At 44.9% G+C, this 26152-nt stretch overlaps 1 long non-coding RNA gene across 1 annotated transcript in view; it reads left to right on the top strand.

Moving 5' to 3' along the window:
* Positions 1-21366, top strand: part of LOC148134957 (uncharacterized) — a 42654-nt gene extending 21288 nt beyond the window's left edge. Inside the window, exon 3 of the long non-coding RNA XR_015755572.1 lies at positions 20998-21366. This is a non-coding gene — a long non-coding RNA (uncharacterized LOC148134957). The remainder of the gene's footprint in view (positions 1-20997) is intronic.
* The last annotated feature ends 4786 nt before the right edge of the window (positions 21367-26152 follow it).

The following is a 26152-nucleotide window of genomic DNA, read 5'->3' as shown; positions in this document are numbered from 1 at the left end:
ATTATTCCTTGGAAAACCATAGTTTGATTGGAGATAGTCAGCATGGTTTTGTAAGGGGCAGGTCATGCCTTACAAGTCTTATTGAATCTTTTGAGAATGTGACAAAACATCTTTATGGCTCATTCAGAAAGTATGGAGGCATGGGGTACAAGGAAACCTGTCTGTCTGGATACAGGATTACTGGCCCACAGAAGACAGAGGGTGATGATTGATGGAAAGCAATCATCCTGGAGCTCAGTGACCAGTGGCTTTCTGCAGGGAGAGGTTACAGGACCTCTGCTATTTGTGAGTTTATGAATGACTTGGATGTGTGATTGAAAGAGGGGTTAGTAAGTTTCCCGATGACACCAAGGTTGGTGGAGTGGTTGATAGTATGGAGGGCTGTTGTAGATTGCAACGGAACATTGACAGGATGCAGAGTTGGGCTGAGAAATGGCAGATGGAGTTCAATCTGGGAAAAGTGTGAAGTCATTCATTTTGAAGATTGAATTTGAATGCAGAATACAGAGTTAAAGGCAGGATCTTTGGCAGTCTGGAGGAACAGAGAGGGATCTTGGGTTCCAAGTCCCTAGATCCCTCAAAGTAGCCACCCAAACTGATTGACTTGTTAAAAGCAATATATTGTGTGGGATTTCATTAGTTTGGGGATTGAGTTTTAAAGCTGTGAGGTTATGCTGCAGCTCTATAGAGCCCTCGTTCGACAATACTTGGAATATTGTGTTCAGTTTTGGTCCCTTCATTGCAGGAAGGAAGTGGAAGCTTTAGAGAGGGGAAAGAGGAGATTTACCCGTGTGCTGCCTGTACTGGAGAGTATGTGTAATGATGAACGTTTGAGGGAGCTAAGGCTTTTCTCATTGGAGTGAAGAAGGGTGAGGGGTGACTTGGCAGAAGTGAACAAGGTGATGAGAGTCTTGAAAGAGTGACTAGAGAGAGATATTTTTTACCCTCATATAAATAGTTATTTCAAGGGGGTATAAGTTTCGGGTGATTAGAGGATGGTTAAGGGGAGATTTCAGAGGTAGGTTCATTACATACAGAGTGATGGCTGACTGGAATGCATTGCCAGCGGTGGTGGTAAAATTAGATGCATTAGGGTCATTTAATATATTTCTGGATAGGCACATGGATGATAATAAAATGAAGAGTATGGAAGTTAAAGTCATAGAGAGGTACAACATGGAAACAGACACTTCAGCCCAACCTGTCCATGCCGACCAGACATCCCAACCCAATCTAGTCCCACCTTCCAGCACCCGGCCCATATCCCTCCAAACCTCTACTATTCATATACCCATCCAAATTCATCTTAAATGTTGCAATTGTACCAGTCTCCACCACATCCTCTGACAGCTCATTCCATACACGTACCACCCTCTGATGAAAAAGTTGCCCCTTAGGTCTCTTTGATATCTTTCCCCTTTCATCTATAACCTATGCCCTCTAGTTCTGGACTCCCCAACCCAAGGGAAAATACTTTGTCTATTTACCCTATCCATGCCCCTCATAATTTTGTAAACCTCTATAATGTCACCCCTCAGCCTCCGATGTTCCAGGGAAAACAGCCCCAGCCTGTTCGGCCTCTCCCTTTAGCTCAAATCCTTCAGCCCTGGCAACATCCTTGTAAATCTTTTCTGAACAATTTCAAGTTTCACAACATCCTTCCGATAGGATGGAAACCAAAATTGCACGCAATATTCCAACAGTGGCCTAACTAATATGTTGTACTGTCGCAACATGACCTCCCAACTCCTGTACTCAATACTCTGACCAAAAAACGAAAGCATAACAAACGCCTTCTTCATTATCCTATCTATCTGCGACTCCACTTTCAAGGTGCTATGAACCTGCACCTCAAGGTCTCTTGGTTCACAAATACTCCCTACGACCTTACCATTAAGTGGATAAGTCCTGGGTAATAAGCTCAGATCAGTGTAAAAGGTTATGGAGTTCAGGAGGAGCTAGTCAACTGGACAGAAAATGGGGATTGATGGTAGGAGACAGAGGGTGGTGTGGGACATGCTGTTTTTCTGATTGGAGGCATATGACCAGCGGTGTAGTGGGTCCGCTGTTGTTTGTCATTTGGATAAATGGTTTGGATGGGAATATTGGTTTCCTGGTAAGTAAGTTTTTTAAGTGACACTGAAATTGGTGGTAAACTGGACAGTGATGACGGTTATCTGTGATACAACAGGATGAACAGTACTGCTGGGATACTGGGCTTAAGAATAGCAGATGGAGTTTAATTAGATAAATGTGAAGTGTTCCATTTTGGAGAAACAAACCAGGGTGGGACTTGTACAGTTATTGTTTGGGCACTGGGAATGTTGTCAGTCTGTGACCCAGGGATGCAGGTACACAGTTCTTTGAAAGTGGTGTCACAGGTAGACAGGCTGGTGAAGAAGGCATTTGGTATGGTTTCCTTCATTGGGCAGAACATTGAGAGTAGGAGTTGGGACGTCATGTATCTGTACAAGACATTGGTCAGGTCACCATAAAAGCGTTGTTGATCAGTGGGAAGAACTCATCTGGTTCACTGACCTCCTTTTGTGTAGAACATCTGACATTTTAACCTGGCCTGGCTAAAAAATGATTCCAGACCCATTGCAATATGGCTAACTCTGAGCTGTCCTCTGGGGAATTAGCAGTGACACCCACATCCCATGAATTTATAAATAAAAATACATATGTCCCTCCCTATCTCTGCAAACCCCTTCAGCTGCAGCAATCCGTACTGGCTTTGTAACACAGTGCAGGCCCTGACCACTCTCTATAACACTCTTACCACCTCCGGCACTTTCACCTCTCCCTGTTCCTTTTGTGACATTGAACCCTGACACTGATTCCCCTTCCCACTGCCCAACTCCTGCTAGCAGAACCTTTGAAATCCCTTTAACACTAACTGCTAACACTCTCTCACTGCAGGATTTTAAGTCCTTTTTGATGATCTTCTAATCCTCATAATCTAATATGATACATTTTGTCCTGAGTGAGGGGCCGGTGGGAATTTCTTGCTGAGGTTTTGTCTGTTTCAGTGGAATTTTCTTTTGTTGAGTGATTTACACTGTCCTTTCAAATGGTTTCCACTGTTCTTATACAGGCACATATTTCAGTTTGTTTCGCCTCTTTACCTTGGTCAGTTCTCATCTCAAACCCATGTCATTGGCTGTTTTTGTTTCTAGTTGTAGCGTGTCCTTTCTGTGATTCACTTTAAAACATTATATTTCTTTAAACTGCACTTCATCACAATTTCCCTGAGTGTCTCTCCAGGTGGCATTTCTCATTCACTAAGTTTGATCGCACAACGATCGCTCTGAGATAGTTATGTCCCTAGCCAGTTGCACAATTTGTTATTCAAAGAAACAATGAAAAATGTTTCTCTGACCTACTCTTCCAATATCACTGTTGTCAGTGTGAATGTCCCAAATTATGGGAATATTGAAGTTTCCCAAAATTATCACAAAGTGTTTGTTAAAAAATTCCAAAGAGTTCCTGTTTAATGCAGTAATGAGCAATGGAATGCTGTTCGGTGTCTACCACTGTTCTGCTCCTTGTGTCCTTGGCAAATAGTAGCCAGAATTTACATTCAGACTAACTCTACTTCATGATCTGAGGTCAAATGATTTCTCTGCACTGCCTTTGTTATCCATTATTGTTAGCGATACCCATTTTGCCTGAGTTTCCACAAAGTTGTGATCCACTGAATATTTATGTCCACCTTTTGTTCATCCTGTAACCATGTCTCCCTGGTGTCTAAATTTATTTTATCTCCGTGTCACAAATCAATCTACCTTATTGAAGAGAGTTAAAAATCACACAACACCAGGTTATAGTCCAAAAGGTTTTATTGGAAGCATACTAGCTTTCGGAACGATGCTCCTTCATCAGGTGATAGTGGAGGGCTCGATCGTAACATGGAATTTATAGCAAAAATTTACAGTGTGATGTAACTGAAATTATACATTGAAAAATTGATTGTCTGTTAAGCCTTTCATCGATTAGAATACAGTGACAGTTTCACTTCGTTCATGTGTAAATCACAAAACATTTTTTAAGTTGCATTCTCAGGTTAGCTGTCAACAATGGTGATAGCTAGACAATATGTTGAAGGTGTTAGCCCCCTGTGTTCTCTGTCTATGCCCTGATGTTTAGATTGATTCTAATCTAAAAAGTGAGATAACAGACTTTTACATAAATTCATGCAGTTTTTGAGCTCAGGATTCTACATGAATGCATGCAGTTTTTGAGCAAAGTACAATGTAACTCTGCAATTACAAATTCACCCCACAAAATATATATGTGTGTCTGTGGGTCTTTGCCTGCCTGTGTGTGTCTGTCTGGGGTGGGGGTTGTGAGTGTCAGAAAGTGTGTGTGTAGTGAGTGCAGAGTGACTTAAGTCTGTGAGGGGGTGCATGTGTGAGTGTGGGGGTGTGTGTCTATAAGGGTGTCTGTGTAAGGGTGTGGGTGTCTGTGTGCACGTTTGTCTGTACCTGTGTATGTGAGAGTGTGTGTGAGTAGGAATATCTGTGTGTGTGGAGTGCAATGGTGATCACATGTAATGTGACATGAATCCAATGTCCCGGTTGAGGCCCTCCCTATGGGTACCGAACTTAGCTATCAGCCTCTGCTCAGCCACTTTTTTCCCTGCTGCCTGTCCCGAAGTCCATCTTGGAGGATGATCACCTGAAGGTCCGATGCTGAATGGACTGGACCACTGAAGTGTTCCCCAACTGGGAGGGAACCCTCCTGTCTGTTGATTGTTGTGCAGTACCCATTCATCCGTTGTCGTAGCCTTTGCTTGGTTTCCCAATGTACCATGCCTCTGGGCATCCTTATCTGCAACGTATAAGATAGACAACGTTGGCTGAGTCACATGAGTACTTGCCATGTACAAGGTGGGAGGTTTTCCCACACATAATAGTGCTATCTGTATCCACAATCTGACACCTCTTGCAGCGTCTACCGTGACAGGGTTGTAAGGAGTTGTCCTGAGGGCCATCCGCTTTATCCTCGATTACAACGTCTTCACTGTCAACTTTGCCACACTCCAGCCTTTCTAGAACATCACGCATGGCTATCAATGGTAAAAATATCTTTGCTAGGGGCTCCATAATGTTCTGTGATATAATTAATCAGGTCCTGGGGCTTTCCATAGTTTTGTGTTTTAAAACCTTCTATAACATGCACTCTTTTCAAGTCATAGATATATCTCGCATGGAAATAGACCCTTCGGTCCAACTCGTCGATGCTGACCAGAAGATGTAAATAAATCCATCCCATTTACCAGCATTTGGCCCATGTACTTCTAAACCCTTATTATTCATATACCCATCCAAATATCTCTTAAACGTTGTATAGTATCAGTATCTGCTACTTTCTCTCTCAGCTCATTCCATACACATACCACCGTGTGCATAAAAAAAAAACTGTCCCTTCAGTGCCGTTTAAACATTTCCCCTTTAACCTATGGCCTCTAGTTTTGGACTCTCCAACCCCTGGGAAAATATCTTTTTGTTTACCCAATCCATATACCTCATGTTTATATAAACCTCTGTCAGGTCACCCCTCAGTCTGTGATGCTCCAGAGAATATAACCCCAGCTTATTCAGCAACAACCCTGGCAACATCTTGTCAATCTTTTCCGAACACTTTCAACTTTCACAACATCCTTCATATAGCGGTGATACTGGAATTGCTGAGAACTCCAAATGTATTCTAACGTATTGCTCTTGTTCCCTGAGTTCCCCAATCTTTGTCCACAGTAAGTTCTGGAGTAAAAAATGTGTTTAAGGTCTTAGCCATATCCTGCGGTTCCACACACCAATGGTCTCATTGATCTTTAAGGGACACTATTTTGTCTCGAGTTATTCTTTTACTCTTAATATATATATATACAATCACTTTTGGATTCTCCTTATCATTCTCTGCTGAGGCTATTTCATGTACCCTTTCTGCATTCCTGATTTCTACCCAAAGTGTATTCCTAAAGTCCCTGTGATCCTCAGGGATTCCCTTGATCGAGCTGGCTATACCTGACATGTGCTCCCTTTTCCTTGACCAGACCCTCAATAGACAGCCAGTGTTTCCTAATGCTGTCAGCATTGGCCTGCACACAAACAGGAACATGCTGGTGGTGATCGCTCAATTTATCTCACTTTTAAAATATTCTCACTTGCCAGACTTCCCTTTCCCTGCAAATAGTGGTATCTGTATTCCCAATCACCTTTTGAGAGTTCCTGGCTAATATTATCAAGATTAGTCTGGCCCCATTTTATAACTTGAACCTGTGGATCCGCCCTGTCCTTTTCCATCGCTATTTTTAGACTAATAGACTTGAGTCACTTTGGCAAAATGCTTTCCCACTCACACCTCAGTCCCTTTCCCTACCTTGTTTCCCAAGGGGAGGTCAGGTTTTGCCCCTTTCTCTTTTCAGGCCATTTACATATTGATTGGGAGTTTTCTGGAACACAATCACTAAATTCCTCCCTTGCAAACACTGAACACTGGCACTTCCAGTCGAGGTTTGGAAAAGTTAAAAACCCCAACCATAACAGCCCTATTATTATGATTGATATTTGAGATCTCCTGATATGTTTGTTCCTCAGTCTGCTACTGATTATTCGGGGTCAGTAGGACAATCGTGTCAGAGTAATGACCCATTCTTATTTCTCAGTTCCACTAACATAGCTTCACTGGGTGATCCTACAGAAATATCCTCTCTAGGTACTGATGTAATGATTCATGCAATCATTACCCACTACCACGCGTCCTCTCTTGCCTTCCCTTCGATGCTTCCTGTAGCATCTCTACCTTGAAACAATGAGTTGCCAGTCCTGTCCCTCCATCAGCTGTGTTTCTGTAATAATTATAATATCCCAGTCCCATGTTCCAATCCATGCCCCGAGTTCATCTTCCTAAGCTGTCAGGCCCCTTGCATTGAAATAAATGCAGTTTAATCATCAGTTCCCCCACTCCTATTTCCTGCTATGTTCTAGCCTGCCTTGTCTGCTGAAATTGCTGTCTTTAACTTGGGCACCAACCTTAACCTTCTTTCTGGCCTTATGACTGTTTAAGGTGCAGCACCCTGCCAGATTTGATTATATCCTCTCAAGCAGCTCTAACAATTCGCCCCATCAGGATGTGGGTCCCCCTCCTGCTCCCAGTTCAGGTGCATTCCCCACCCTGTCAACCTGTGCTGACACCTTCAGACATCCAGACACTTGCCCACCTGTGCTCCTCAGTTCTCCAGGAGGACCTACCCTTCATGATGCATATCCTTCGCTTGTGAGACTTCCCATACTGCATTACCTCACAGTGATCAGAAGTAAACTCCATCTGCCATTACTCAGAGTGTGTTCAACTCTGAGTATGACTAACTTCATCCAGTCTACCCAACCGTCCCTACCTCTAATTGTCGAGAGAATGCACAACTCTCCCTATTGCGTTAACCTCCTCCAGTCCCTCTCATGGACACCATCTATGTAAGCCTCTCCTGTTCCTGACTATATTTTCCTTCTGTTCCACTAAACCCTTGTGAACTTTGTGACCTAGTCCAATCTCTGCAGTGCTCTGTATAATCAGCCTCACTGTGCCTGGAACCTGGCTTCAATTCTAGCCTTGGCCAACTGTCTGTGTGGACTTTGCATGTTCTCCCCCTGACTGTGTGGGTTTCTTCCGGGTGCTCTGGTTTCCTGCCATAGCCCAACATTTTAACGATACGTGGATTGGCCATCATAAATTGACTGTAGTATTCAGGCAAGTGTAGTTTAGGTGAGTTCACCATGAGGAATGCAGTGTTTATTAGACAGGGAGAGGGATGGATCTGGTTAGGATGCTCTTTAGAGGGTTGGTGTGGACTTGTTGAGCCGAATGGCCTGTTTCCATACTGGAGATTCTATTCAGGTTATTGTCCAGTCCTGTCAACCATTCCTGTCTCTTGAACCTTGCCTCATCCCCAATACTCTCCATATATGTATAATCTCCAACAGTTTCTAAAACATTCCTTGGCGATGTAAGCTTCTCCAGTCTTTACAAAGATCGATATGACTGTCACATCTTCCTGCTCTTAGAACCCTCTCTGCACTATTGCCATTCGTTACAGCACTCCCATCTTGAAACCCCCCAAAACATGTATATCTATGTAAACTCATCTGGACTGTCTATACTTACTTTTGGCAATCCCGTTCTGAGACTTTCTCTATATCAAAAAATTCATTAAGTGTAGATAACCCTTATTGCTGTAACCTCCCTTCAGCCTTACAGCACTGAGGACATGTAGAACCTCTTTTCAAACAGACAGCCATCTCTGTGTCTGTAATTTCCTCCACTCCCCATGATACATTCTGTCTGAGCTCCTCTGTAGTCCATTAAACACTCTTTAACACTCTCTGTATCAGTGTAACCTTCACCAAAAACACAACCTTCTCTATGTGTGTAAATCCCTTTGCCGGTCCGTATCCCTCTAAGCTCCGTCTAACAATACAACCCTCCATGTTTGTGTATTCACCTTCAGTCCCTACTTACCTCCCTATCTGTGTAACCTTCTCCGTGCATTTTTGCTACAGTCTCTTCAACTGTCCCTGTCAGTGTAATATCTTCCAGTCCCGAAAACTCCCCTCTCTTTAACTTTCTCAGGCCTCACAAACCTCACTATCTGTGACCTACTCCTGTCGGAGAACCCTCCCTGTGTAAACTGCTCCAACTCTTCAACTCTCCATAAGCTCCTGCAGCTCTTATGGCCCTCCTTATCTACCAAACCTCTTCCAGTCCCTAAAACGCCATCAGTCTGTGGAGACTGTACCACCATCCCTATCTGTGTTATCCTCTCAGGTCCCTGCAACATTCCTGATCTGTAGATCCCACTCCAATGCCTGTGTCTCTCCCGATCCTGTTCTTGCAAGACTCATTAACAATGTAACATTCTCCCGTCACTATTACCCCCCCCCCCCCCCGTCAATGTGAGCTCCTCCTGTATCTCCAAACATTTACTCTTCTCCATAACATTCTCCAGCTCTTACTCCCATCTGTGTGAACATCACTCTCCACTCGAACCCTCCCTACCACAGGAACTTCCTTCTGTTTGTGCTATGCTCCCTTATCTGTGAAACTGTCTCCAACCACTCTCTCAAAAAACAATCCAGATTCCACAGCCTCCATGTCTAAATAACCCCCAGAACCTAAGCCTTCCTATTATCTATAAATATCTTCAGTCACGATGACCCTCCATATCTCTGTGTGTTCCGCCAGATGATACAAACCTCTTTTTCTCTGTAATCTGCTCAGCTCCCTGAAACATTCCCTGTCCTACAAACATCCTTATTCCTGTAAACTTCTCTATCCCTCACAACATTCCCAACTCCATGAACCCGTCAGCCCTACAGATCTCCACATTTCTGTAACCTCCTGTTTGTCTATGGTCCTCCCTCCCTGTGAAATCACCTCCAGTCCCCACATCCCTCCCAATCTGGGTCCTCTGCTCCAGATCAGACCATTGTTGTCTCTGTGAACACCTCCGCCTCTGACAACTCTTCCCATTTGTGTAACCTCGTTCAGACCCATACTCTCCAGCTTCCTGAATCCTCTTCCTGCCTTGCAACCAAAACCATGTTTATGTAACAACCTCCAGTGCTTAAACCTCCCCGACTCAGTAACCACTTGCAGTCCTAACAAAGCACCTAAACCGTGAAACCTCTCATTTCCCTACAATCCTCCCTCCCTCCCTCCTCAAATTCCTTCATCACCATGAAACCTCACAATTACTGAAGCCTCCTTTTGGCATTGCAACCCTCCTAATGTCTGCATAATCCTCCTGTCCTGATATTCCTCTCTATCTCTGTAACCCCCACCACCCTCCAGTGCCCTTCTGGCGAAACTGGCAGAGGAGAGAAGATTTGTAGCGTATGGACCATTTTACGGAGGTAGAATTCTGGAAATTACAGATTTGGTTTAATGTTTGTGGTGTGCAGATTATTGGCGAGGACTCGAAAGAAAGGATTTATGACTACTTGGAAAACCATAGTTAAATTAGAGACAGCATGGGTTTGTGTGGGGTCAGGTCATGCCTCACAAACCTTATTGAATTCTTTGAGGATATGACAGAATATATTGATGTTCATTCATAAAAGAAGGATGATTGGGATACAGGGAAATCTGTCTGTCTGGATACAAGATCGGATGGCCCAGAGAAGACAGAGTATATTGGCATATGGACAGTATTGAGTCTGGAGCTCAGTGACCAGTGGTGTTCAGCTCTGGGACTCTGCTCTTTGCGAGTTTTGTAAATGACTTGGATGTGGATGTTGGAGAGTGGATTAGTAAGTTTGCAAATCACACCAAGGTTGGTGGAGTCGTGGGTAATGTTGTAGGTTGCTATGAGACATTGACAGGACACAGAGCTGGGCTGGAAGTGGCAGATGGAGTTCAATCTGGAAAAGTGTGAAGTGATTCATTCTGGAAGGTCGAACCTGAATATAGAATACAGCGTTAAAAGGCAAAATACTTGGCATTGTGGAGGAACAGCGAGATCAAGGCATCCATGTCCATCAATCCCTCAAAGTTGTCACGCACGTTGATAGGGTTGCTAAAAAGTCATATTTTGTGTTGGCTTTCCTTAGCAAGGGGATTGATTTCAAGAGCCGTGAGGTTTAACTGCATCTTTATATCGTCCTGGTGAGACCACACTTGGAATATTGTGTTCAGTTCTGGTCCCCTCTTTACAGGAAGGATGTGCAAGTTTTAGAGAGCGCACAAAGGAGATTTACCAGGATGCTGCCTGGAATGGTGGGCATTTCTTATGGAGAAAGTTTGAGGGAGCTAAGGCTTTTCTCATTGGAGTGAAGAAGGGGGTGGAGAGACTTGGTAGAGGTGAACAAGGTGATGAGAGGCACAGAAAGAGTGAATAGTGAGAGACTTTTTCTCCTATGGCATAAATGGCAATTACAAGGCGGCATAATTTTAAGCTGATAGGAAGATGGATAAGAGGATAGAGAATGGTAGGTGGTTGGATGGACTGCCAATGGTGGTAGTAAAATTAGACACATTTGGGACATTTAATAGACTCTTGGATAGACACATAGATAGTAGTAAAATGAAGGGTATGTAGGCTAGTTTGATCTTACAGTCTGATAAAAGGTTGGCATAGCATCATGGCCGAAGGGTCTTGGGCTGAACTGTTCTGTGTTCTACGTTCTATGTGGTAAACTGGGTAATAAGCTCAGATCAGTGTAAAAGGATATAGCATTCAGGAGGAGCTAGTGAACTGGATACAAAATTTGCTTGATTGTAGGAGACAGAGGGTGATGGGAGACATGTTTTTTCTGACTGGAGGTATGTGACCAGTGGGTTCCCTGTTGTTTGTCATTTGGATAAATAGTTTGGATGGGAATATTGGTTTCCAGGTAAGTAAGGTTTTTGGGTGTCACTGAAATTGGTGGTAAAGTGGACAGTGAAGAAAGTTATCTATGATACAACAGGATGAACAGTACTGCTGGGATAGTGGGCTGAAGAATAGCAGATGGAGTTTAATTAGATAAATGTGAAGTGATCTATTTTGGTGAAACAAACTAGTGTGGGACTTGTACAGTTAATGTTCGGGCATTGGGTAGTGTTATCAATCTGAGACCCAGGGGTGCAGGTACACAGTTCTTTGAATGCGGTATCACAGGTAGACAGGCTGGTGAAGCAGGCGTTTGGGATGGTTACCTTCATTGGGGAGAGCATTAAGAGTAAGAGCTGGGATGTCATGTTGTATCTGTAAAAGACATTGGTGGGGCCACCATAAAAAACATTGTTGATCAGGAGGAAGAACTCCTCTAGTCACTTACTTCCTTTAAGGAAGGGCATTAAATATTCTACCATGGTCTGGCCAACTTTTGACTCCAGACCCACAGCAATATGGCTGACTCTGAGCTAGCCCCTGGGTATTTAGCAGTTGGATCAAAGAATGTTAGTCCAGGCAGTGACACCCACATCCCATGAATGAATAAATAAAAATACATTTGTCACTCCCTACCTCTGCAAGCCCTTCCAGCTGCAGCAATCCATACTGGCTTTGTAACACCGTTCAGGCCCTGACCACTGTCTGTAACATTCCCACCACCTCCAGTACCTTCACCTCTCCCTGTTCCTATTGTGTCAATAAACCCTGACCATGGTTCCCCTTCCCACCGCCCTCCTTATGCGAGCAGACCCATTGAAATCTATTTAACATTTACTCCTAAAACACTCTCTCACTTCAGGATTTTAAGTACTTTTTGGGGATCTTCTCAGCCTAATAATCTAGTATGATCCCTTTTGTCCTGAGTGCGGGACCAGTGGGGATTTCTTGCTGAGGTTTATACTGTTTCAATGGAATATCCTTCTGGTGAGTGTTTTACACTGTTCCTCCAAATGTTTTCTGCTGTTCATTTACAGACACATGTCTCAGTCTGTTTAGCCTGTTTACCTTGGGCATTTCTCCTCTCACACACATGTAATTGGCTATTTTTGTCTCGAGTTGTAGCTTGTCCTCTGCGAATCACTTTAAAACTTCATATTTATTTAAACTGCATTTTATCACAATTTCCAGAAGGATCTCTCCCGGTGACATGACTCATTCACTAAGTTTCATCACAAGGTCGCTCTGCGATAGTTATGTCCCTCGACAGTTGCACAATGCGTTTTTCAAAGAAACACTGAGAAAAATTAACCGAAGTCCTATTCCAATATCAATGTTGACCGTGTGTTGTCTCAGATTATATGAATATTGAAGTTTTCCAAAATTATCACAATGCCTTTGTTAAAAAAATCCATTGAGTCCCTGTGTAATGCAACGATGAGCAATGGAATACTGTTCAGTGGCAAAAACTGTTCTGCTGCTGGTGTCCTTGGCAAGTAGTAATTTACATTCAGGCTGACTCGACTTCATGATCTGCAGCCAAATGCTTTCTCTGTAATGCCTTTGTTATCCATTATTTTTAGTGTTACCCATTTTTCCTGAGTTTCCGCAAGAACCATTGAATATTTTTGTTCACCCTGTATCCATGTCTCCCTGGTGTCTAAATCTCTTTTATCTCTGTGTCACAAATCCATCTACCTTATGACAGTGACGTTGTCCATTAAAAAAAACATAACTTACTCTTTCCCACAATTTTCTGTTACAAATCTTTTCGCTGATGTACAATTTTAGTTAAACGCTGTCCCATCCTGTACCTTTCTGCTTGTCTTCAGCCACATCCCCATGCTGTTCCATTGCTTCACCTTTTCTCTTTGGATTTGGAAAGCTCCTTTCACTTGGACCCTGTCGCTGCATCCTCTCTGTCAGTTTAAAGCCCTGTCCATAAACCTACTGACATGATCGGCCAGGACACTGGACCCAGCAGGGTTCCAGTGGGACCATCCTAATGGATTATTTATTAAATCAGGTCTGGGATGTGGGTGTCTCTGGCTGAGCAGCCTTTCTTGCCCAGTCCTAGCTGCCCTTGAACTGAGTAACTTGCTTGGCCTTTGAAGAGGGTAATTGGGAGGCAAATACTTTGCTGTGGCTATGTCGTGCAGACCACGTGAGGATGGGTAGATGTCGCTCTCTGAATGACATAGCCGCCTGAGATACCTGCGGCAGTGTTTGTGCAGTGTGTCCAAGAAGCTTTTCTAACTCAGTATGTAGATTGCCCGACCAGAGGGGAGGCCATATTGGATTTGGTACTTGGTAACGAACCGGGACAAGTGATGGGCTTGTTAGTGGGTGAACATTTTGGTGATCGTGACCACAATTCTGTGACTTTCACCTTGGTTATGGAGAGAGATAGGTGCGTGCAACAGGGTAGGTTTTACAATTAGGGGAAGGGTAAATACGATGCTGTAAGACAGGATCTGAGGAGCATAGGTTGGGAGCATAGGCTGTCAGGGAAGGATGTCGTGGAAATGTGGAACTTTTTTCAGGGAACAGATACGACGTGTCCTTGATATGCATGTACCTGTCAGGCAGGGAAGAGATGGTCGTGTGAGGGAACCTTGGTTGACGAGGGAGGTTGAATGTCTTGAAAAGAGGAAGAAGGAAGCTTACATAAGGTTGAGGAAACAAGGTGCAGACAGAGTGTTGGAGGGTTACAGGTTAGCCAGAAGGGAGCTGAAGAAAGGGATTAGGAGAGCTAAGAGAGGGCATGAAAAATCTTTGGCGGGGAGGATCAAGGATAACCAAAAGGCATTTTATGCGTATGTGAGAAACATGAGAACGACGAGAACGAGGGTAGGTCCGATCAAGGACAGTAGTGGGAGACTGTGTATTGAGTCGGAAGAGATAGGAGAGGTCTTGAATGAGTACGTTTCTTCAGTATTTACAAATGAGAGGGACCATATTGTTGAAGAAGAGAGTGTGAAACGGACTGGTAAGCTAGAAGAGATACTTATTAGGAAGGAAGATTTGTTGGGCATTTTGAAAAACTTGAGGATAGACAAGTCCAACGGGCCTGACTGGATATATCCTCGGATTATGTGGGAAGCAAGAGAGGAAATTGCAGAGCCGTTGGCAATGATCTTTTCGTCTTCACTGTCAACGGGAGTGGTACCAGGGGACTGGAGAGTGGCGAATGTTGTGCCCCTGTTCAAAACAGGGAATAGGGATAACCCCGGGAATTACAGGCCAGTTGGTCTTACTTCGATAGTAGGCAAAGTAATAGAAAGGGTACTGAGGGATAGGATCTATGAGTATCTGGAAAGACACTGCTTGATTAGGGACAGCCAGTACGGATTTGTGACGGGTAGGCCTTGCCTTACAAGTCTTATTGAATTCTTTGAGGAGGTGACCAAGCATGTGGATGAGGGTAGAGCAGTGGATGTAGTGTACATGGATTTTAGAAAGACATTTGATAAGGTTCCCCATGGAAGGCTCATGCGGAAAGTCAGCAGGCATGGAATAGAGGGAAATTTGGCCAGTTGGATAGAAAACTGGCTAACCGGTTGAAGTCAGAGAGTGGTGGTAGATGTTAATTATTCAGCCTGGACCCCAGTTACAAGTAGAGTTCCGCAGGGATCAGTTCTGGGTCCTCTGCTGTTTGTAATTTTTATTAATGACTTGGAAGAGGGAGTCGATGGGTGGGTCAGTAAATTTGCAGATGATACGAAGATTGGTGGAGTTGTGGATAGTGAGGACGGCTGTTGTCTGCTGCAACGGACTTAGATATGATGCAGAGCTGGGCTGAGGAGTGGCAGATGGAGTTCAACCCTGTCAAGTGTCCATTTTGGAAGGACAAATAAGAATGCAGAATACAGGGTTAACGGTAGGGTTCTTAGTGAGGTGGAGGAACAGAGGGATCTTGGGATCTATGTTCATAGTTCTTAGAAAGTTACCACTCAGGTGGTTAGAGCTTGTAAGAAGGTCTATGGTGTATTAGCGTTCATTAGCAGAGAGATTGAATTCAAGAGTCGTGAAGTGATGTTGCAGCTGTACAGGACCTTGGTTAGGCCACATTTGGAGTACTGTGTACAGTTCTGGTCGTCTCACTTTAGGAAAAATGTGGAAGCGTTGGAGAGGGTGCAGAGAAGATTTACCAGAATGTTGCCTCGAATGGAGAACAGGTCGTCCGAGGATAGGTTGAGAGTGCTAGGCCTTTTTTCATTGGAACGGCGAAGGATGAGGGGTGAATGATAGAGGTTTATAAGATGATCAGAGGAACAGATAAAGTACACAGTCAGAAACTTTTTCCCCGGGTACAACAGAGTGTTACAAGGGGACATAAATTTAAGGTGAAGGGTGGAAGGTATGGGGGGATTTCAGGGGTAGGTTCTTTACCCGGAGAGTGGTGGGGGCATGGAATGTGCTGCCTGTGGGAGTGGCAGAGTCAGAATCATTGGCGACCTTTAAGCGGCAATTGGATAGGTACATGGATAGGTGCTTAAGCTAGGACAAATGTTCGGCACAACATCGTAGGCCGAAGGGCCTGTTCTGTGATGTATTGATCTATGTTTTATCTATGTTCTATACATTTCATTGGGCACTGGGGAGTTCTCCACCTTTATGCCTGTGAAAACATTTAATATCTCCTCTTTATTGATCTTAATATGTTCTGGAACCTCCGCATCCCACCTGAAATCCCCGGCTACAATGCCTTTCTCCTGTGAATACAGATGGGAAGTATTCATTGAAGACCTCACCTGCTTTCTCTGGCTCCATGCACAGATTGTCCCTTTGGTTTCTCACAGGCCTTCCTCTTTCACTGGGAATCCTTTTACTCTCACAATGCTGATAAAATACATGTGGCTTTTCCGCAATCGTATCTGCCAAATATATTTCATGACCATTTATTGTCCCTCATTTTCCACAATCCCCTTGCACTCTCTATACTTGTGAATGGCTTCACCTGATTTTATTACACTGTACTTTCTTTATCAAACTCACGATATCACTTGATCAGTATTCCCTGGACTTGCTGCCTTTACTATTCACTCTTCAAGGAGCACACTGGCCCTGCGTTCTCACTGCATCACTTTAAAATGCTCCACTTTCCTAACGTGGACCCAACTGCAGGGAGTTCCTCCCTGTCTCTGTTTGCCAGATCCTCTGTCATGATCGCAATACTGATGGGAGACTCAGTTGTGAGGGGGACAGACAGGAGACTGTGTGGCTGCACAAGAGACCCCAGGATGGTGTGCTGCCTCCCAGGTACCAGGGTCAAGGGTGTCTCTGAGCGGTTACTGAACATTCTGAAGGGGAGGGGGTGAACATCCAGAGGTCATTGTGCACATCGGTCCATACGTCAGAGGTAGACAAAGGGATGGGGTCCTGTGAAATGAGTACAGGGAGTCAGGTGAGAAGTTAAAAAAGCAGGATATTGACGTTAATGATCTCCAGATTACTCCCAATGCCAAGTGCCAGTGAGGATAGAAATAGAAATATAGGCCGGATGGATGTGTGTCTGAGGAGCTGGTGTAGGGGGCAGAGTTTTCAGTTCTTGGGTCATTGGGATCTCTTCTCGGGTAGAGGTGACCTGTACAAAGGGGATCGTTTGCACTTGAAGCAGAGGGGCACCAGTATCCCAGGAAGGAGATTTCCTAGCGTTACCCAGGAGGATTTAAACTAGTTTGGCAGGGAGTTGTGACTCTGAGTAAGAGAGGGTCAATCGAAAAGTCAGCAGAAATACATCAGCCATCAAGAGCAATCTACCTATTCTGGATATCCAGGGGCACAATCGAGGGAGGGAAAAGACATCTGGTTTCAATACACGAGCCCTGACTGGTAAGGCAGACGAGCTCAGACCATGGATTAGCTCTGGGGACTGGGATATTATAGCCATAACAGAAACATGTCCGAGAGAAGGGCAGGACTGGCAGCTCAGTGTGCCAGGCTACAGAAAGTACAGGCGTGACAGAAGGACAAGTAAGTGACGAGGGGGAGTTGTCCTTTTGATTAGGAAGGACATAATAACAGTGCTTCCAGTCAATACTGTTAAGCAGTCATCAAATGAGGCCATATATATAAAAGTTAGAAACAAAAAGGGGATGGTCAGTCTGCTGGGATCATGTTCTAGACCCTCAACTAGCCAGCGGATATTAGATTAGATTACTTACAGTGTGGAAACAGGCCCTTCGGCCCAACAAGTCCACACTGACCCGCCGAAGCGCAACCCACCCATACCCCTACATTTACCCCTTTAACCTAACACTACGGGCAATTTAGCGTGGCCAATTCACCTGACCCGCACATCTTTGTGACTGTGGGAGGAAACCGGAGCACCCGGAGGAAACCCACGCAGACACGGGGAGAATGTGCAAACTCCACACAGTCAGTCGCCTGAGTCGGGAATTGAACCCGGGTCTCTGGCGCTGTGAGGCAGCAGTGCTAACCACTGCGCCACCGTGCCGCCCACAAGATAAGAGAAAAATGTGTAGTGAGTTTGCAGGTACGTATAAAAATAATGGATTAGGATTGGTTGGAGATTTTAACTTCCCCTGTATTGACTGGGTCGCACAGAGTGTAAAAGGCCCGTACTGAGTGGAATTTGTCAAATGTGTTCCAGAAAGTTTCCTCAATTAAGACGAAGAGGGCTCTATGCTACTCAGGCGGATGCAGCACGAAACCTCTCCTCAGAAACCGAAGTCAGGCAACTGACTGAAGTATCAGTCGGAGAGCACATTGCGTCCAGTGACCACAACTGTCTTTGGTTTAACATATGGAAAAAGATCTGCCGGGTTGACAGATTTAGGTCTTAAATTGGAACTGGGCCAAAATTGGGTCCCTTCAGCGAAGGTAAAAATCACACAACACCAGGCTATAGTCCTGATGGTTTACAGAGGAACCTCGATTATCTGAACGAGATGGGCGGGCACTATTTCGTTCGGATAATTGATTATTCGGTTAATCGATTCAATACCTTTCCTCTGGGACTCGGCGTTTTCAGTCCAGTCTGCTCCCTGTTCAGGTGATTAGGCAGCAGCAAGCTATGAGCAAGCCCCCACACCCTGACAGCCCCCCAAAACACACGCCGCTCGCCTCCAAACCCATCCAACTCTGCCCCCACCCGCCCCTCAATTTTGTCCCGCCATCTGCCGCAAACCCACCCAACAGCGACCCCCAAAACCGTCCGATGCAACCTTCCACCCGCCGCCTGCCCCCACCTCCCAAACACGTCCGACATCACCCTCAGCCCGTCCCCAAACCCGTCCAACACCGCCCCCCACCCACCACACCCAGCGTCTAATCCATATCCATGCCCGTGCCCCCGTAAGTGTTACACATTTAAGCGGATAGTGAAGAAGGTGTTTGGTATTCTTTCCTTTATTGGTCAGAGCATTGATTATAGGAGTTTGGAGGTCATGTTGCCGCTGTACAGCACACTGGTTAGGGCACTTTTGGAATATTGCATGCAGTTCTGGTCTTTTTCCTATTGGAAGGATGTTGTGAAGTTTGAAAGTGTTTAGAAAGTTTAAAGGATGTTGCCAGGATTGGAGGTTTTGAGTTATCAGGAGAGGCTGAAACGACTGGGACTGTTTTCCTTGGAGCGTCAGAGGCTAAGGGGTGACATTCTTGAGGTTTACAAAATCATGAGGGGCATGGATAGGATAAACAGACAAGGTCTTTTCCCTGGGGTGGTGGAGACCAGAGCTGGAAGGCATAGGTTTAGGGAGAGAGATGAAAGATTTAAAAGGGACCTAAGGGGCAACCTTTTCACGCAGAGTGTGGTTATGTAGGGAATGTACTGCCAGAGGAAGTGGTGGAGTCTGGTACAATTGCAGTATTCAAAAAGCATCTGGATTGGTACATGAATAAAAAGGGTTTATTGGGATATGGGCCAAGTGCTAGCAGACGGAACGAGATTAGGAAAGGATATCTGGACGGCGTGGACGAGTTGGACCGAAGGGTCCGTTTATGTGTTGTACGTCTCTAGGTCTCTCTGGCTCTAAATGTTTTCCACTGTTCATTTACAGACTGACATTTGAGTCTGTTTCCCCTGTTTACCTTAGTCAGTTCTCTCTCATAGTCATGTAATTGGCTTTGTTACTGATGCTCGGGTGCTTTCTGGTCAATTTAAAATGTCATAATCTCTTTGAATTCCGGTATAATGTCTTGGAGGATCTCGATGTGAAGTTACTCATTCACTCAGCTTCATCACCCAACGGTCGATCTGAGGTAGCTACATCCCTAGCCATTTGCACAATGTGTCATTCAAAGAAACACTGACAAAAGCATTCAAGGAGGATCTCGGATAATATCAGATTTGCCAATGTGTCTGTCCCAAATTATACAAAGATTTAAGTCTCCAAAAATTATCTCACCACCTTTGCTACAATTTCTAATGAATTCCTGTTTCATGCAGGGATGAGCAATGAAATACTGCAAGGCAGTATAAAAACTGTTCTCCTGCTTGTGTTTTTGACACATAGCACCCAGAATTTCCATTCAGGCTGATTCAGCTGCATAGTCTGAGGCCAAATGCTTTCTCTGTAATGCCTTTGTTATCCATTAGTGTCAGGGTTCCCATCTTGCTTTTCCATTCTGCCTGAGATCCTGTAAGGTTGTTTACTGTTGAATATTTATGTTCCACCTTTTGTTCAACTTGTAATCGCGTCTGTCTGGTGACTAAGTCTCATTTATCTCTGTGTCACAAGTCTATTACCTTATTGTAGATGCTTTGTTCATTCCGAAAAAAAAGCAACATTATAATTTCCTCTTCCCCACAATGTCCTGTCACAAACCGATTCATTGATGTACAGTTTTAGTTAAACTTTGTCCCATCCTGTTCTTTTCTCCTTGTCTTCAGCCACATTCCCATGCTGTTCCGAGGCTTCACATTTTCTCTTTGGATTTGGAAAGCTGGTTTTACCTGAACCCTGTCCCTGCATCCTCTCTGTCAGTTTAAAGACCTGTCCATAAACCTACAGACAGGATTGGCCAGGACACTGCTCCCAGCAGTGTTGATTTTAAATCACTTGTGAGATATTGTTGTCTCTGGCTGGCCAGCATCGCATGCCCACCCTGACCAGCCTTAGAGCTGAGTGGCTTGACAGACCATTACAGAGGGTATTTGAGCATCAATCCTATTGCTCTGAGTCTGGATTCATATGTAAGCCAGACTGACAGCCTATGACAGATTTCCTTACTTAAAGGGTACTAAGTAGTCAGATGGGTGTCTTTGCTACCGGCATTAAATTCTGGATGAACAGACGAGTGAGAGTAACCCGAGGCCATTGCCTGGCCCACTGATAGCTCCCTCACCCCTGAGTACTGATCCCAGTGCACCTTCTTTGTGACCGTGGTTTGATCGTGATGCCTCCCTGCATTCTGGTGATATCACTCGGTATCACTCCATGTAGTATCTGTCACTGGGAGGGTCTAATTGCTGCCAGTGACTGCACCTTTTGCAGCTACTCCAGATCCTGAGCCAACAGAATTCTCCACTCCAGGGAGACACAGCAGTACAGGCCAGGGATGGAGACTGGGATTTTCCAGATCTCTATGGGACACGGCGCCATTCTTCATGTGTAATCCTCACTGCATCAGTCTGATTTCCCATTCTATTCATTTCTCAGGATGATCCAGGTAATGATTACAGACGCTTACAACAGACTTCACAAATACAGACAAGAAATTGCGCGCCAAAAGTCGTGAATTTCAAAAACCCTGAATCAGGAATGGACCCAGACCATAGAACGGGCTGTCACCATAGGACAGAACAGGACCACACACCGCAAAAAAACGGCACTAAACGAAAAAATGGCCAAACTAACACACAACAAAGAGGACACCACAACACACACCTGGGTTAAAAACCTATCCCACAGACAGCTCACAGACACGGAAAGAACAATACTGGCCAAGGGACTCAACTACAACCACAGGGACGCCAAGACAGCAGACTTCCTAGCAGCACTAGAATGCACACTCAGGAACAGTGGACTGACAGAAGAGACACAACAAATAGTGAGGCAAAGTATCGTACCTCTGATAACAAGGAAAAGACAAACACATAACCTCAACACAAAGGAGAGGGAATCACTAAAATCACTAAAAAACGGTAAGAAATAATCATACTACCAGCAGACAAAATCAGAATGACGGTCATCCTGGACAAAGCAGAGTACACCCAAAAAGCACAACAACTACTTGCAGATACCAACACTACCAAAAGAGGGAGTTTGGCCCCACCCCACAGCTCACCAATAGGATAAATAACACACTGAGGAATCTACAAAAAAAAGACAGATAACCATGTCTGACCTACAAAGAATGAAACCTGAAAGCAAACAACACCCCCAGATTCTATGGACTACCTAAAGTGCACAAACCAGACATCCCACTCAGACCCATTGTATCATTACCAGGGACACCATCACACAAACTGGCTAAAGAACTACAGCAGAAACTGAAACACTTGATCAGTGGATCCAGACAATCTATACAATCAACACAGGAATTCTTGGACATCATCAGAAATATACACATAGACAAGGAAGAAACTATGGTCTTATTCGATGTAACGGCACTGTTCACCTCTATTGACAAAACCCTAGACAGAGAAACAATTGCCAACCTGCTGGAAATACAGAACAGACAACAGGACGTTGAACCTATCAACAAAGACGGCATACTTAAACGACTGGACTTGTGCCTCACAACACACTTCACATTCAACAACCAGATATACGAACAAATCGAACAAATCAACGGCACACCCATGGGCTCACCGATCTCTGGACTCATAGCAGAAGCAGTAATGCAAAGGTTAGAACAAACAGTCTTACCACAAATTCAACCCAAACTCTGGGTCAGATATGTTGATGACACCTTTGTAATCATTAAAAACACAGAAATAGAGAAAACACACTGGATCATCAAAGCCACACTCTCAGGAATCCGGTTCACGAGAGAAGAAAAGGATAGCCAACTCCCATTCCTAGACGTGATGGTACAGAGAACACCGAACGGAGAATTCACCACCAAGGTATACAGGAAAGCCACACACACAGACCAAGTCCTGAACTATGAAAGCAACCACCCCAACACACACAAACGAAGCTGCATCAAGACACTATTCAAAAGGGCCACAACACACTGCAGCACACCAGAACTGCAAAAAGAGGAAGAGGAACACCGATACAAGGTATTCGCCAAAAATGGATACCCGTGCAATTTCATCAACAGATGCCTAAGAGGAAGACAACGGAACGAGGACATGCCATAACCCAAAGGGCTTGCCACACTACCATACATCAGGAGCATTTCAGAACTGACAGCCAGACTACTGCAACCACTAGGACTTATAACAGCACACAAACCAACAGCCACGCTCAGACAACAACTCACCAGAACGAAGGACCCGATACCCAGCATGAGCAAAACTAATGTTGTGTACAAAATCCCATGCAAGGACTGCACAAAACACTACATAGGACAAACAGGAAGACAGCTAACGATCCGCATCCATGAACATCAACTCGCCACGAAACGACACGACTAGCTATCCTTAGTAGCCACATACGCAGATGACAAGCAACATGAATTCGAATGGGACAACACTACTATCATAGGGCAAGCCAAACAGAGAACAGCCAGGGAATTCCTAGAGGCATGGCACTCATCCATAAACTCCATAAACAAACACATCGACCTGGACCCAACATACCGGCCACTACAGCGGACGGTTGAAACTGACAACCGGAAGCGGCAGAGACAGGCCAGTGTAAATGCCGGAGCAAACACCTCAGAAGTGCTTAACAGGAGGCTCCCAAGCACTGAGGATGTCACCTAGACAGGGGACGAAACGTTTGCAACAAAAATTTCCAGCTCGGCGAACAGAACCACAACAACGAGCACCCGAGCTACAAATCTTCTCACAAACTTTATTCATTTCTCTGTCTCCTGTAGGTACACAGGATGCTCCTGACTCAGCAGAATTCCCAATTCCTGTTTCGTTCATCACCACATTGAAAACAGTTGGTCAGCCAGAGACATGGTGAGAGAAAAATCTGGAGCCTTCAGTAAATCCTGCAGTGAGGTAAGATCACTCACAGTGAACAGAGCAGAGTGTATTTAATTCATCTAACTTTGGTCCCGAAGAAATGACATAGATACAGTGATGAAGCACGAACACAGAGCATGATGGTCCCAGGCTCAAACCCCACCTCTTGTTAATTTTCATCTCTGCTGTACTGAGCCTTCCTGTGTCAATACAGTAAGTTGACAGTTATCAATCCAGGCCTGTGCTGTCTTAGTGAGGATCAGTACAACAGAGGGGAAAGCAGGCCTCCCTCAAGGAGATGGTATTGAACCCTGGGATCTTTCTGTTCTATATTCCCTCCTCACGCAGTCTCTTGTCGTGTGATAGAGTCATACAGCAAGGAGACATACCTTTTGGTCTAACTTTTTTGTGCCAATGTCTTGAATGCTTGTAATTCCCAGAAAATTTCCTGTTTCTATAACCTCCATCCCTCCCATATTCCCGCTGTATATTTGAAACCTACTCCAATGCTGACAACTCTCTCTATGTGTAAATTGCTCCAGTTTCGATAACATGCTCAATCTCAATAATCTCATCCTGCACTCAGTACAATAATTCCTATTTCTGTAGTTTTTCACAATACTTTCAGTGCACCCATCTCTGTAAAATCCTTCGGCCTGGACCAAAGTACCCACCTGTGTACCTTCCTCAAGCCCCAAGAAAACAAGAAAACACTGGAACCTTCTGCGGGTCCGATCACACTCCTGCCTCCGGCCTATAGAACCACATGACCACAGTAACCTTCTCCTATCCCTACCGAGCTCCTTACACTTTTCAAACCACAACAGCACTCCACATCTCTGTTTGTTCGTCCACTCCCTTCAGCCCTCCCAGCACTTCAAAAACTCTCTCTTTGCGTAATTCTGCAATTTGGGGCAGCACGGTGGCTCAGTGGTGAGCATTGGTGCCTCACAGCGCCAGGGACCAAGGTTCGATTCCAGCGTTTGGTGACTGTCCGTGTGGAGTTTGCACATTCTCCCCGTGTCTGCGTGGGTTTGCTCCGGGTGCTCCAGTTTCCTCCCACAGTCGAAAGGTGTGCAGGTAAGGTGAATTGGCCATTCTAAATTGCCTACAGTGTTATGTGCATTGTCGGAGAGAAGTGGCTCTGGGTGGGTTATTTTTGGAGAGTTGGTGTGGCCTTGTTGGGCCGAAGTACCTGTTCCTATGCTGTAGGGAAATCTAATCTAATCTCTCCCTCTGCGTTCCATATTACTGTCCCTAAATATATCCCTCTATCCATAAACAGCCCCAAACCCTTCAAACCTCAAAGTCTCTGTGAACTCCCACAGCTCCAACATCCCTCCTTAACTGTGTAAACTTTTCCAGTCCTGAAACATTCTGAAAATGTGAACACCCTACAATCCTCCCTATCTGCGTAATCCTCTCAGGTCCATGCAACGCCCCCGATCTGTGGAAACAACTCCAATGCTTGTGACTCTCCTGATCAGTTTCCACAAGACTTACTGTCTATGTGACATCCTCCCGTCGCTATCACCAGCCCTGTCAATGTAATCTCCTCCAGTCTCCGCACCAATCTAATTGTCTCCATAATCTTCTCCCGCTCTTTCACCCCTATCTGTGTAAACGTTACACTCCCCTACAATCATCCCTAAAGCAGAACCTTCCTCCAGTATCTGCAGTGCTCCCTATCTGTGTTAGTGTCTCCAGGCTCTATTGCTGTTCCTGTCTCTGTAAGCTCTGACAGATTGTCCAGCCTTCTGGTCCTTATAATTTCCAGAACCTCAGCATCGGGCATCAGCAAATGTCTTCATGAACTTCCATATCTCTGATCGTTCCTCAATTTTATACCACTCGCTTAATCTTTGTGAATAGCACCATTCCATAAAATACTCCCTGTCTGCATAAACTGCCCCAATCCTACACTGAGAATCCTCACTGTTCTTTTGATCACCTGTAGTCCCTTCAGATCTCCCTGTATCTTTCCTGACTCCATTGAACACAGCTCATCTTATGTTATAACTCCTCTAACTAATATGTTACTCCACAGCTCTGTGATATTCTTCAGTTACTGCAGTTATGATTCTTTATCGTCAGCGCTTCCAATACCCCTGTTCGATGTAAGGTTATTGATTCCTTGCAGTATGTTTAACACCTGTAGCAGCCTCCAACTCCTCAACGCATCCTGTCGCTGTAACCGCCTCAAATAATACAGCTTTGTAATATTCTTTGTAATATCTTCCAGTATCTGCAACCCTGTTGATTTCTGTCACGTCCTCCAGAACAGCACTCCACATCTCTGTTTAATTGATGGGAATGCTGCAAACTTGCCTTCATAGTGCACACTAGCTCTCTGAACGCCTGCACCCGACAACCCTCAGTATCTCTGGCTCGTCCAATCCCTACACTTTTCCCTGGTTGTGTGAATTGATCCAGCCCCTTCAACCCTCCCTATCTCAGTCTCTCCTGCAGCTCCAATTATTGTCCGTGTTCATGTAATTCTCAGCACCAACAATCCTATATTAACTCCTGCAGCTCCAGCTATCACCCCAATCCGTGTAATCTCCAGTCCCTCCAATCCTCCCTTTGTCCATAAACGCCTGCAGCTCCAATTTCACCCCTATCCGTGTAATCTCCAGTCCCGACAACCCTCCCTTCCTGAGCCCCTGCACCAGCCGTTGGAACTGTTGTTATCTGTGTCCCCTCCAGCAGGCACTACAATACTCCTC

The sequence above is a fragment of the Chiloscyllium plagiosum genome, unplaced genomic scaffold (assembly GCF_037043375.1).
Source record: "Chiloscyllium plagiosum isolate Xiang-an unplaced genomic scaffold, Cpla_swu_hap1 HiC_scaffold_51, whole genome shotgun sequence".
Classification (NCBI taxonomy): Eukaryota; Metazoa; Chordata; class Chondrichthyes; order Orectolobiformes; family Hemiscylliidae; genus Chiloscyllium; species Chiloscyllium plagiosum.
The sequence above is the reverse complement of the archived record's forward strand: the minus strand, read 5'-3'. Positions and strand labels throughout refer to the sequence as shown.